Genomic DNA, 13986 nt, shown 5'->3' with positions numbered 1-13986 from the left:
AGACATTTGCCTTATTTTAGGCGTATAGCTTTTTCCGTGAGCGTTGAATTTAATTTACTGTTGAAATTGCTATCCCGAGGCATAGCGGCGCTGCAGTAAATTGAATTTAGCCGATAAAACTTCCATAAATACAAATTATTAGACGCTTAGAATTATAACAAAGATCTTAAAACCCTATATGAATATTTCTTAATAAAAATATTTTTTAAAGACCAATCATTCAAAATGCTATTATCACATACGAGTGAAAAATAAAGAATGGTATTTCAGTTAAGTCGTTTTGAAATAATTAAATAATTTGAACAAAAGGTTTGAATATTTTTATGTATTGCACCATTTTGAAGGGTATTCAGGAACACTAACGCGTTTTTTATATGATAACACTATATGAATTGTAAATGAATTGAAAATTGTAAATATACATATATGAGACAACATCACATACATTACTCTGATCCCAATGTAAGTAGCTAAAGCACTTGTGTTATGGAAATCAGAAGTAACGATGGTACCACAAACACCCAGACCCAAGACAACATAGAAAACTAATGGTAATCTACATCGACTCGGCCGGGCCGAGTCGATGTAGTTGTAGAATCGAACCCGGGACCTCAGAGTGGCGTACCCATGAAAACCGGTGTACACACCACTCGACAATGGAGGACGTCAAAACACTGTTTTTAGACTGTAATAGTTAAACAAAAATGACCACAGAGAATATAATAGACATCAATAAGGTGTAGTGAATAGCAAAATATCAATCCAGCAGCACCACCGACCGATAAATCAACCTTGAACCGAGTTTGAACCGCGCTTGAACCAACAATTATCGACACTCGTAAATCACTAAAAGATATTTTAATTAAACATCCTCAATATATCAGATAGCGGGTAGTGGGCGGGGCGAGGGAGGGGAGGGGGAATTAATTTAATTTTAACTTGATAATATATCACCCGGCGTCTTCGCTAATAATGGAATTATGTTTGTACTTCCAGAATCCATTTGCATTCTTAATAGATTCGTTATGAGGAGAATGTTGGAATTTTGTTTTAAATATATAATTTTTTTATTACGCTGTCATTAAACTTATTTTATGCATTATCTTCTTTGGTTAAATCAGCGAGTGTTTCAGCCTATTCCTATTTATTTAATATAAAAATCATACATTTATCGTCGTGACTAAAATAGACTAAGATGAATAAATTCTAAGGGTTATAACATTTAAGAAACAAAAAATAATTTTTTGTTAAAGAAATAACAGCATAAGGTGACTTGTTTTATTAAGAAGGTATGCGTGGTACCTCAGAGCCTAATTTAAGCGTAATGTATTTTCGTACTGTTGATGGGCAGTCAGCAACGCCAGGTATTCCATTCAACCGACCAGACAATCCAAACTCCCTAGATTGCTATTCTAGACCCCCACACACCCCACACCCTTGTGGGGGGAGTCTGCCCCCCTACGCTCGTATAGCGCTTAATTTCCGTATCGCATGGTCATTAATTTGTAAAATGATATGAAGGTATAAGATGACTAAATTTACTCATTTAGATTTTACGCATATAGCTCAACTAACAAAATGTGTGAAGTAAAGGCAATTTAATTATAAACAAATTAATTTATACATTTTCAACTTCAAACCTTAATAGAAGTAAAAATTATTTTAATCATTAATTTAAGTAAGGTAGGTAAGTAAGTTTCGAGCGTATACTATCTTTATAATAAGTGTATATCGGTGTTTCGTTAACATTTCTGTTAGTCACGACTTTCAATCCTGAAGTCTATTAAAACTAAGCGTCGCATTAGATCTTCCAAGTATCAACAAAAAGGCGAGAAGTTGTTTATCTGTGCAAGTTTGGCGCCCTTTTTACCCGCGCACTGGTGGCGAGACATGGCGGATTGCTGTCACCCGCGCAGTGCTGCCAACTTTTAATTACGACCATTGTGAGCAAAAGTTTAACTCGACGACAAAAGAACTTTTTCTAATGAAACTTGGAACTCGTTATTTCCTAAGCGCTTGCCCGGTCTACCTATATTTATAAACCAAATTTAAATAAGGTTTGTTATAGTTTCTTTTTAATTTCTCAAGTGGTTGTTTAAGTGCATATTCCCGAACGCAAATTGAGCTCGTTCTTGCTGTTTACATAGAAAACTGAGACACGGCCCTGCATAAATTGCAGAGCTCTACATAATTAAAAATCAACATTTACGTTCAATTCAATCTCTACAATGCTATCTATAGCGCGTCATTTTAGTCGTTATATTATTTGTATTTTTAAGAATGGCAATACTAAAGTACGATCACAAGATATCTTATTTATAAAGTAAACCGTGGGATATATTAATCATCTGTCCAATAATTATAAACAATAATGTACGAGGCATACAAATAAAACATAAATTACGCACTGTAAGACGATCGATGATGGTATACAATTTGCGTAATACCTGTAATCGTTAGTAATCATCTGTAATCATAGTCGACCATGTTTGTTCGCAGCTATATTACCGGTCGCATGATCAACTTATGTGCTCGACCATATTTAATACTTACTTGCAGACAATTTTAACAACAAAAACATTAAATACAATTGTAATTTAACATTTGATTGATATACTTTTGAAACATATCACTAAAATAATTAGTTTTATAAATTATTTTGCTATCATGTTTCAAGTTAAGTGTTTGAGAAAATAGGACAAATATAGGCATTGTTTTATGGCATTTCTTCTATAAGGAACTGTGTTGCTTAACACTTTCGAAGAACAAACATTATTTCCGAGCGATAAAGTGGAAACTTCTAACTTTAACAAATCTATTTGAAGCAGAAGAAACTGGCAAAGCAATAAAAGCGAAATAATAGTTATGGAAATAGTCTTTCATTTTCCACGAAAGAAAACTCCGCGAAACTACCGACAATATGAATGAAACTATAATATTAGAAAAGTTTCGTCCCGGGAAATGAGAAAACGTTGTACGAACTCGTTCGTCTAATACACGTAGTTATAAACTTGTTCAATATAATATCGAGTGGTATATCGCCGTCTCACTCACACCCGCGCTCCTCAAACTGCCCTCATTTAATTGCATATTCAGCTGAATAATGCAACCACTACTGTCTATAGCCACACTACCCTAAACTCCGAGCACTGATATACGCTTTAAACGTGAATACATACAACATATTAAACAATGTCGCATTCCGCCTGGCCTTGAAATAAAAATAACTCGGTGAATGTAACTGAACGCACCCGTTTGACGAATGGCCAACAAAAGAGTAAATTTTAAAGTTATTTTGTATGGCAACATTGCTTCATTGTAAATACATTTTAACTTGACAATCGCGTTCCTGCGCCACTATACGAACAGATAATGTCGTATGTGATCGATTATTATAAATCGATTCATATTTCGTCCTGACAAATTAGATTAAATATTGATTTCAAAGCCATACATGCATGACAAAGTAATGTAATAGTAAGAATGTAAATATTTATATGTATGGACGGTATGCTTAGTTGGTACAGTCTGCGATTGTTATGATAATGCGAGCTGCAATAGACGGAGGAGCGATGAAATATCGGCCTCTTTTGCATAAGTACCGCGTAGACCGACCGGAACGCTTCTACGACCGCTACGGGCTACAACCGGAACTCGTAGCTCGTTAATTGTTCATTAAAACTGATTTCACCTACGAAACAAAATAATTTGTGAATTAATAATATGTAATGCAAAAATATGATATAATTTTAGATATTCGTTTCGGCGCGTACACTTAATTAAATAATTTCTGTATTACCATGGTTAAAGTTTAATTACCAACTTGAAAAAGCAATTAAATATTATATATTTCAATCAATCAAAGACCCCTTTTAAGTTAAAATATATATTTATACCATTTATTGGATAAAACAATCAAACCGAAAATTACTAATAATGAATATTGATAACTGTTTCAAATATAAGTTTTAGTAAAAGGCGAGTCATGAGAATGGCATTAAAAACTCATATTTGAATTTCATTCTAAATTTATTAACATAAAATTACTTGAGCCGATCCATGATTTTAATACGTCCTCCTACTGATTATTATCAAAGGAAACGGCCTCGGAAATTTTACACATCAAATGTCTAAGTATACATTTACGAACAACAATCGAATAGTACAACAATCCAAGGCAACCAGAAAGAGATCTTGTAATTATAACTTAAACCAGCCTATATTAAATCACGAGTATCATATACTAAATACTATCTACTAAACCTAGCTTTTATCTGTGATACACACAGACAATGACAGATTATCAAAACATACAAAGTTTCGTCTTTATTATATTATTGCGATAAATATATGGGACAACATTATCAAAAGTAATTTTGTTTGTCGGGCTTATCATGCAGGAACTGGGAGAAGAAAACACATTCATTATACATATCAGATACTCGATAATTAACATGTTCGGGCGCTCGCCTCCCGATACATATAACTTATTTATTAATATATTGGAACATATAATGAAATAATATGATATTTCTTCAGTATATTAATTAAAAAAATATTTAATGCCCAATGTATGTGAACCAATTTTACAATTATTATCGTTGAAATCGTTTATCTGTATGTTACATTTTGTTGTTAAACAGTTATTGTGGTCTTCAAATAAAAAGTACCAGAAGCTTTATCAATGTAATTCAATAAATTCTAAATTTTAATTTAAACTTCTGGAAAATCTTATAATATTAGAATGACTTATTCCGGTTATATTCGCATTATTTTTGAATAATTGACAATATATACATAAGTCATAGAATAATTACAAGTTGCATGAATTTTACTTCTTCGAGATACAATACCGTAGTCGTCCTTTAATTATATATAAATAAGGATATTTCTTAGGGGAAATACTATTTAGTTTAAAAAATAGTGAGACTAAAACCGTGTTCTTAAACTCGTTCAATTACGAGTAGGATTTTACCGTCGATGCGAATTTTATTTAATTACTAACCATGAAAAAACTTTATTTTATACATTTTTATAAATACTTGTTTACAATTCTACTATTACTTGAGACCTTTAGTATGTTACATATTATACAATATATTGAACGCTATTGTAATATATAGGATGTTCTAAGAAAATTATGGTCAAAGTATCTTCATTAATATTTGCTCAGTCCTGCTCAGCGGCGGCATCAATTAAAAACTTTTTAATTAAAAATCATACGTATGTTGTTTAACATTAATCTTCTTTTCAACTTTTATATTCAACGCTGTCGAGAATTTAATTTTGAATAAAATTAATTAAACTTTATACTTCATAGTGGAAATTAAGTAAAAAATTGACAGCTACCAACGTATTTCAATGCTGTAATAAATATAAGTGAATTATATTTGTTTTTTCATTAGTAATAACTACAATAAATGTTTATTTGATAATCATTTCATAGTATAATACAAATTCGCTGCCAGTCCCTATGCATGCTAAGATCTTTAAAAATACGCAACGGATTTTGATGCGGTTTTTAATGGATAGAGTGATTCGAGAGGAAGGTCCATGCATTTTGTCTATAAAACATGGATATATAGTAAAGAAACACTGATAATTTTAGATGTTTCTAATGTTATGTCGCAAATAAACAAATTTTTTAATACCTATATTTAGTATCAGTATTATACCCGTGCGAATATTATTATTTGTATTACATTGTTAATAGTGCACATTAATATAAAACGTTGTGTTGTATTTTGTTGGAGGGTATACTTCCATAATATTTCGAGTGATAAATAATAATGACCTCATAAAGACCTATCTTACTTCGATACAGAATTTTGTATTTCTTCTTTGTTTTGTTTACTTAGCCTTGAGTTAATCATTGGGCATGAATAATCCCATACTAGGTTATGAGGCATGTCTCACCTTGAATAATAAAAATAATCGCAAAATATAATATTATGTTAATTATCTCATGGTAAGCATTACTGATTACAAAAATATACATAGATTTTACAACATATTTTTATAATCCAATGAATAAGCCACGAGACAGAGATAGAAACGTTTTTTATGTTCTTACAACGTTTGAGAAAAAGAGATAAAAGTATTGTTACGATGAGCGATACATTTATATTACGAATACATTGGAAATATTCAATTGAAATTACATATTATGATTCAACTCCTTCGATTTGCTTTTCATTTTGTTGAGACCTTTAACATAACAATGGCCTATTGTAAATGATTTATGAGCTTAATTTTAGATGCTTTATAAGTAAAGTATTACATGTAAGATCATTCATGTCATGATAAACTTAAAACAAAAAACATGGTTAACTTAAGGTCAAAAGGTAATTAACGATTAGAGTTTCTGAAATTGAAATGGAATCCTCAAAATTCAAGAACTTCTTTTGATATAGAGTACACAAAGCGTTCTCTCTAATAATTTAATTAAAATCATGACAAAATTATGTGATTGTCGCCAATTTATTTCAAAATTCAGACTCATATTAAAAAATAAACAAGGTACAGACGGACATCAAAGCTCAACGTATCAAAAAAATCGTAATTTGTTTATCTGTGCGCGGCGGGGCGGGGGCGGCGCGCTCGCTCGTCACCGGCACAGTCACGTGCGACGCCGCCGGCCCACCACGCGCCTTACGTAACACCGACATCGATACCGTGTTGCACATCACTACTTCCCGCGCGAATTACATTTTGAATTTTCGAACGCGTGTGCTGTGTTTTTTATTTATTTTGTGTCTGGATTTTCCGGCTGGTGACTCAAACTTGAGGTGCGTTGTTTTTTATTTATAGACGATTAAATTATTTGACAAAATGCAAAACATATATTATTTTATTACTTAATTAATTTTATTCCAATTATCACTATAATAGAAAGGTCATTAAACCTCGTAACAACTGACGGTGAATGTAGAGCGTTACCGTCTAGAGCCAATCTAAGATGGATAGTTAATGCTTGACCGCTTATCATTATACAAATAAATGATTAAATTACTTAATTGACTTTCATGTATAAAATGTTAAGAAACCTACAGTAAGAAATTATATTTTTATTAAATAAAGTATTTAAAACTTTTTGTTTCCAATTCTCTAATACCTTTGCCTATCACATATTTGTATTGACCTTCTAAATTTAGTTATTCTGTATAAATTAAATACTATTTGTAATTCATTAATATTTAGTTTTTTTTTACTTTATTTACGTATTGACGGCACGGCATATATACCTATGTATAATATAAAAGTATGTATGAGTGTTTGAATGCACGTAGAAAATAAATCAACTGTTTAATAATATTTGAAAAATTTAATAAAAGGAAAACCTTCGTTGAGATTTCTTGTATCAAACGCGTACATATGTAGATATAATCTAATTATTGTGTTCCAACGATTACAGTGTAGTTAAAATTTGTTTTTTTTTTTTTTTTTATAATCTTACATTCTTTTAAAGTACTATGATTAAACTATTTTTTATTTACGGCATACATGTCTGTTTTTTGTATCTAGCTGAATATTTTGGAATAATATTTATTCATCGTCGTCATCATACATCGACAAAGCTAAAAATAAAAACCTAATAAGTAGAATAAATATATGAAATGCGTTCTGTAGTTATCGAGCATTTATCGAGTTAAATAAGTATATATTTTTTTCTGATTCATTATTATCGGCTATCGTGATGGAAGTTGACATAACTCTGTAAATAAAGATTGGACGAAAACTGATAGCTTATCTAGCGACCCTGTTTCGTGGACCCGTCATAAGTTTTATGGAAAAAAAATATTTAACTCTTCAAAATATACGTATTTACTTGATGGTGACAAACATCAACATTATAAGTGGTTATTCATACAGTTCTAGCCGACATAAGTTCAAAAATAATATAATCTGTGAACATATTAAAATCACGATCAATCTGCTTCATAAGATTCAAAGATTCTATTTTTAAAATTAACGGCGTCACGTGTGGCACACACTAAGATGTCCGCGACTACATGGACGAAATATGTACCATTAATTGTGCAATATTATAAAAAAACAAGTTAAATATGTATTTATTGTATAATATAATCAAGTACAATAATATTCTATATTTAAAAATGTAAACATAAATGTTACAGGCAATTTGCGAATTAATTTTTGCTTGTGGTTATGGCGTTTCTATATATGAGAAATCTCATGCAATGCTCATGCAAGCTACAGATCCAGACACAGACAGGCTTCCGTTTATTGATAGTGTAGATTGATTGCGTGTGAACTTACTCGTTTGTGCAGCACGCTGGTGACGTAGCCATGCTATATCCACAAACACCCACATGCGTAGCGTGGCGAATAAAAATTTAGGTCACACTATGGCCTCGATTCATTGAGAGCCGATCGTTCGCGTGGTGTTTGATAGTGGTGTAAATAAAAACACGTGGCCACGGTTTGCACGCACGCGGAAAACCGTAGTAAGCATTTGACGTGTGAGATCTCAAACGCACACAAACTAAAACATTTCTAAGATATCATTCCACTACCATCATCCAAATGATCGATTAACCTTTAACAAATTACTAAGAGTAGTGTTTTATCCCTAAAAACGAGGTGGAATTACAACAAAAATATTAATATGGCACCTTCATACGAAGCCATTTATGCTCACAAAAGTAATTGAGCAATATGTAGATCATAATCTTTACCGTTGTAATATCGCTTCATAACAATATTATAATTACCTAAAACATTAATTAGTAAGCAGTATTATGATAACAAATTAAATATACTTTCTAATTTCTATAAAACGAATATATATGTACTGATCAATAAACAATTTTTAAATAAAACGCGTCCGAAGTAAAACGAGCAACTCAAATTTCGTAGTAAATCTGCTTTATTCATTTGAACTTGGCATAAAGAACTGGCCTGACCGTGACACAGCACTAAAAGATCAAGAAGAATCCATTAAACTCGCGTTTGTAGAGCACATGACATTTTTAATATTATAAAACAAAACAGACGGGCCAATGAGAGCGAGCAAAAAAGTGAAAATCAATAGCAGTGGACAGCGCTGACGGCAGACAGGATAATTGGAATACTCGGCGCGTGCTGAAAGCCGTAAATTTTCACTTTTGTACGCTTTTGTACACGTGAAACGGCACCCTGTTTGTTTACAACTTTTGAAACCTTATTGCCAGCTGTGATGTTTATGTTAGTTTAATGAAAATGCTCGATTAGTTGTTTTTATTTGTACTTACACAGACAGAAACTACGGTTACCAAATACAACAATAACACACGGAAATATTAACTTAAATATGAACTATTTTATGTTAACGACCCGCTTTTTGTATCGTCTCTACATTATAATTGCTAAAAACATCCGATCGTATTAAAGGTAAGATTTCTTAGAACAAATTACTAGGCTTGGAAGCCTTTGAGAATTCTACTCATATTTTTAATGTATATACCTTTATAATAAATACCTCAGGGTGTTGCAAAGTTTCTAGACAGCTAATTATGAGTATTAATGTCTAGACACATGATGCCTAAAATATAGTCTGTTGCAATATATTAGTTGATTTATGAAAGATTTGTTACTTGTCTAAATAACTTAGTGATAACCTAGTTGATGTAATAAATGAAAAATCTGCAGATTCCGAGGTCCATGTTTCATTTTGCAGTAACAACTGCCTAAGTAGAGGCAATTAGGCAGTTGGCTTTATTACACTCCAATTTAAAACAAGGGTATAAGAGCTTTTCTCCTGTCACTGTTTCTTCACGGTCATATCGAATTTTGACCATAAGCGAATAAAGGATATATCTTTGTGCACTATTATATCACCTGCGCGAGAATCGTTGACATTGGTAGCATAATTCATTCTTGTTTAAAATATTATTTTAGCCTAACACTTTTATGTTTACCTAAATGATCCCTTTTTAAGTCAAATAAGTCTGTGAGGCGACTCTAAGTATATGGCGTCAAGTTATTTCAATCTTAAAACTTTATTTCTCCGCTCAACACTTCAGAATGGAATTTTTCATACTCATATTACAACATTTATTTTCTATTAAATAATGAACACGACATATCCATAAAGCACCGTAATTTCATAGTCATCCATTACACGTATAGAGCTTTTACGACGAGCGTAAATTTTAATTCCGCGCGTTAACACGAGGGACGTAATTGACTTTACGAGTCATACCATCTAAAATTAGCTGGTCTCCGTATATTTAAGGTTTTATCAAATACCGTGTTTCCAAAATTCAACGCATAATTAATATAAAGTCAAACAATATTTAATAATTCAATCATGACGGGTAAAACAATTGTGTATAGTGCAGTATTTTATAAACTGATACATAACCAGCATATAGGGCCATAATAGAAAAATCTATGAATGGTTTCGTTACAGTGAAAACGGAGGCATTTCGTACTTCTTCAAATACAAAGCACCTTATTTAATATATTAAAAATATAGTATTATTAAATTTCAATTACATCCACCAATTACTGATCAGCTTTTGCTTTTCAGTCACCACCACCGTTTGTATTAAATATGATTTACAGTTTATAAGAATTAAGAAATACTAGGAAAAAAAAATGCTAGCATTTTTTTAATTTAGTTTCCGAGAATGTTAACCAATAATTATACAACATCTCCTTTTTTATTAAAAGTTTTTCTCTTTCTGTCTTCAAAGTTTCAGGTTTAATGGACTCTGGTTTATTGATCTCGGATGAGCTTTCTTCTTTTTAGGGTTTGCATTATAAATTGACATACGCACGAGAGGAAATAATAACAATGAGTTATTATGAATCTAGATTTTTTTCAATTCTAGTGAAAAATCAGCACTTAGGTCTTTGCAGTTCCTGCATGCTTCTGAGTTTATTACAAATTCGTTTCACATTGAGCTAACGAGGTCTGTCGTCAAAAATCTAAACACGAAAGATTTCAGCACCGTTTGACTGATTACCATGAAAGTTACCACTGAAATGTTTTCATAGAGAAGGAATACAATCCACTTCGCTTCTATAACCTCGCGTTAAATAATGCTGTTCCACTTCATCATGGAATATACCTAAACAATGGTGGTACAACAATGTTTAATAATTTATCTCTTTATTATATATAAAATCTTGTCGTATAAATATTGTCCAGGCTATTATAAATTTCATAATTTTGGAAGATTTTGTAAAGTTTATGAAATTAAATTAGTTTCGATAACTAAGTATATTAAAAAAACCTATTTGGAACATTAAAAATTTCGCCTGGAGTCTTTTGTTATGTAGGTCTTTTGCTTTCTCTCAAACTTTCTACTCAAAAATGAAACAGTATTAGCATTATTGCGAAACAATGAGACAAAGACACATTCTTTATATGAACAGCAGTTCTTATTTAAAACATGAATGCATAATTTTTGGCGTTAATGTATGTACACATATTTATATAACCAACTTCAATATAAGTCTGTCGTTACCTTTTGTATCTGCAGTGCCATTTTACTACACGAAATAAAATACAATAAATAATAAATAATATTAAACATATTATAACAAAATGACTTTAGCTCGTTTTTAAAATCAGACGTGTAGGTATGTATTTAATAACATAATACTACCTAATTCGTGTATTAAATATATTGCAAAATATCATTTCATTGAATTTACGTAGTGTTCTTAAGAATTAAATAGTTGAACAGCGTTTAAAACAAAATCATATCTGTAAGCGCGTAGCTCAGTGAGGCTAGACAGTGCGCCGCCGCGCTGTCACCCGCGGCTCATTTCATTCAAGCACGATAACGATTTGCGTTTGTTTACGTGTGGATTGCGATACGAGATAAACAAATACACCGGAATACAAACGAAATTCTCATATGATTCAAATTTAAAACGTATATTTTTTAAAGAAAGAATGCTGAAAAATATCACTGATGAGTATTTAATGCAATTTCGCAACTAACTACGCCTTAGAATACGTAGAAGTATTAATAAATATATGGATGAATGAGTCCTAACTCTAAAATTATATGTCTCGAAAATAAGAAAATGAAATAAAATGACACATAAAAGATTCGAAGTAATATGAAAAAACTAAAACGTTAAATTACATATTTAATAATTTAAATTAGAATAGTAATCTACTACGATCCACTCGAGTAGTGGTGATAGACCCGCCCACGGAAACCTTGACGTATACGTTATACGTTGCGGTAGGTTAGAATATCGTGAATATTTTGAGGGGAGAACACACTAATAGATAAATGGGAAACAATGAACAAACAATGACTTACATGTTCATAAGGTACTTTAAAAAATCCCTATTATTACGTTGTCAAAAAAGTTGTTTAGAAATTATTTAATTTATAAGTCTTTACAATATTTAAAGATTGCTTAGAATCAAAAATCGTATAAGAAAAAATATTGGTAAAGTACAAAGTCAAAGAGTTGTAAGCGAAGCTAAAAGTTTATTAACTCTTAACACAAGCGTCAATAGAACCCTTAGAGAGCAGCAACTTCAAATAGCCAGAACGTTGAACTCAGCTAATTCAGGTGACGGGAAGGGTATTGAACTTCTAATAAAATGTAAAGTTTGTTTACAAACAAACCTAAATGCTTCCATTCAGTGGGCTGATCGTGAGCCCTCGGGATTGCATGGAGTCGGATCCCAGCGAATCCCGGCCTTGAACTTGTGCGTGACGATCCCGGGACGTTTCCCTCCGCGTTTTGCGAAGAATCAAAGACACCCGCATGGGACTGTGACTAATAAATGGACGTAAATTATAGTAGAACTCATATCACTGGAGACTATGAATTTATTTTAATTAAAAAAGAAACTACATATATATTTACTATACAACTAAATAATATATCATTTTTATCTAAATTGATATTATTATGATAACAATGCATTAAAATGTTAATAAAAATGTATGCAAATAAATCAAATTAATGCAATATAATAAGGAGTTAACATTTTAAAGTATGTTCGAAATTTAAAAAAAATCAGATTTATTGCAACATCCCTTAAATGTTTTCAACTTTAGTTGTATTTTAACTAACTAAATCCTAATTAACTTTCCAATGAAATTATGCAAGATATTTAAAATCGTTATAGGATGGAATTTGAAATATGCGGATGTGCATATGTACAAGAGTCGCGTAGACGCATCGCAGACGCGACCATCATGAATATAGAGCGACTATATTCGTCTTTACTACAAGCTCTAAATATTCTACAAGTAATTACTACACTGCTAAATTGGATTCCATAATCTAAAGTAATACATAATTACTTATTTATAAGATTCAAGTTAATATTTATTTTCATAACAATCGTATATGTAATCATTATTTTCGACAAGTGCTACCACCGAATAATAACGTGGATTCCACAAAAAACTAAAAACTCAGTAGTAACTCAAAATTAAAATACATATCGTGTAAATTACACACCTTTTTATATTCTATGGAAATCCAGCCATAATTCAATCCATATATTTTAACAGATATATCATTTTCACAGAACTTTCCTTATTATATTGTTTTTAGTAATAAATTAAAGTCTGCGTAATGGCAGGTCAAGTACGCTTTTTTTAAAAAAAATAGATTATATTTAAATTTATTATAAATAAATAAATTGTATTTATAATATAATAATATTTGATTAAATTCGTACCCAATTTACCTTCGACTTCAAGATCTAGCAGGATCAGATTATATGTAATAAACAAAATAAAAAGAAGATGTATAGATGTCAAAATATATTATAGTAATGAATATAGAAATAATAAATGTATATATGTAAAAATCCTTTCAATTTAAACATATCAGACTAAGAAATCTGTCGTATTCAAATGTTTAGTTAGTACATTATAATTTTGCACTTATTAATTGGATTTTAGTAAATTAATGTGAATCACACAAATCCGGATAGCCAGTTAGAACCGGTTATCCGGATCAGTTGTAACACGTGTTTAATCGATATGC

At 31.1% G+C, this 13986-nt stretch overlaps 1 protein-coding gene across 3 annotated transcripts in view; it reads left to right on the top strand.

The window, feature by feature from the left end:
- Window positions 1-13986, top strand: part of LOC124530202 (DNA N6-methyl adenine demethylase) — a 92666-nt gene that overhangs the window by 53865 nt on the left and 24815 nt on the right. For 2 of the 3 annotated variants that reach the window (XM_047104219.1, XM_047104218.1), the window contains exon 1: window positions 6633-6788. The exons of the other annotated variant lie outside the window; for it this stretch is intronic. The gene's annotated coding sequence lies outside the window, so the exon portion shown is untranslated. Of the gene's footprint in view, window positions 1-6632; window positions 6789-13986 lie in introns of those variants that run through there. 3 annotated transcript variants of the gene reach the window in all.

The sequence above is a fragment of the Vanessa cardui genome, chromosome 6 (genome assembly GCF_905220365.1).
Source record: "Vanessa cardui chromosome 6, ilVanCard2.1, whole genome shotgun sequence".
Taxonomy (NCBI): domain Eukaryota; kingdom Metazoa; phylum Arthropoda; class Insecta; order Lepidoptera; family Nymphalidae; genus Vanessa; species Vanessa cardui.
This window is presented reverse-complemented; position numbering and strand designations above follow the sequence as displayed.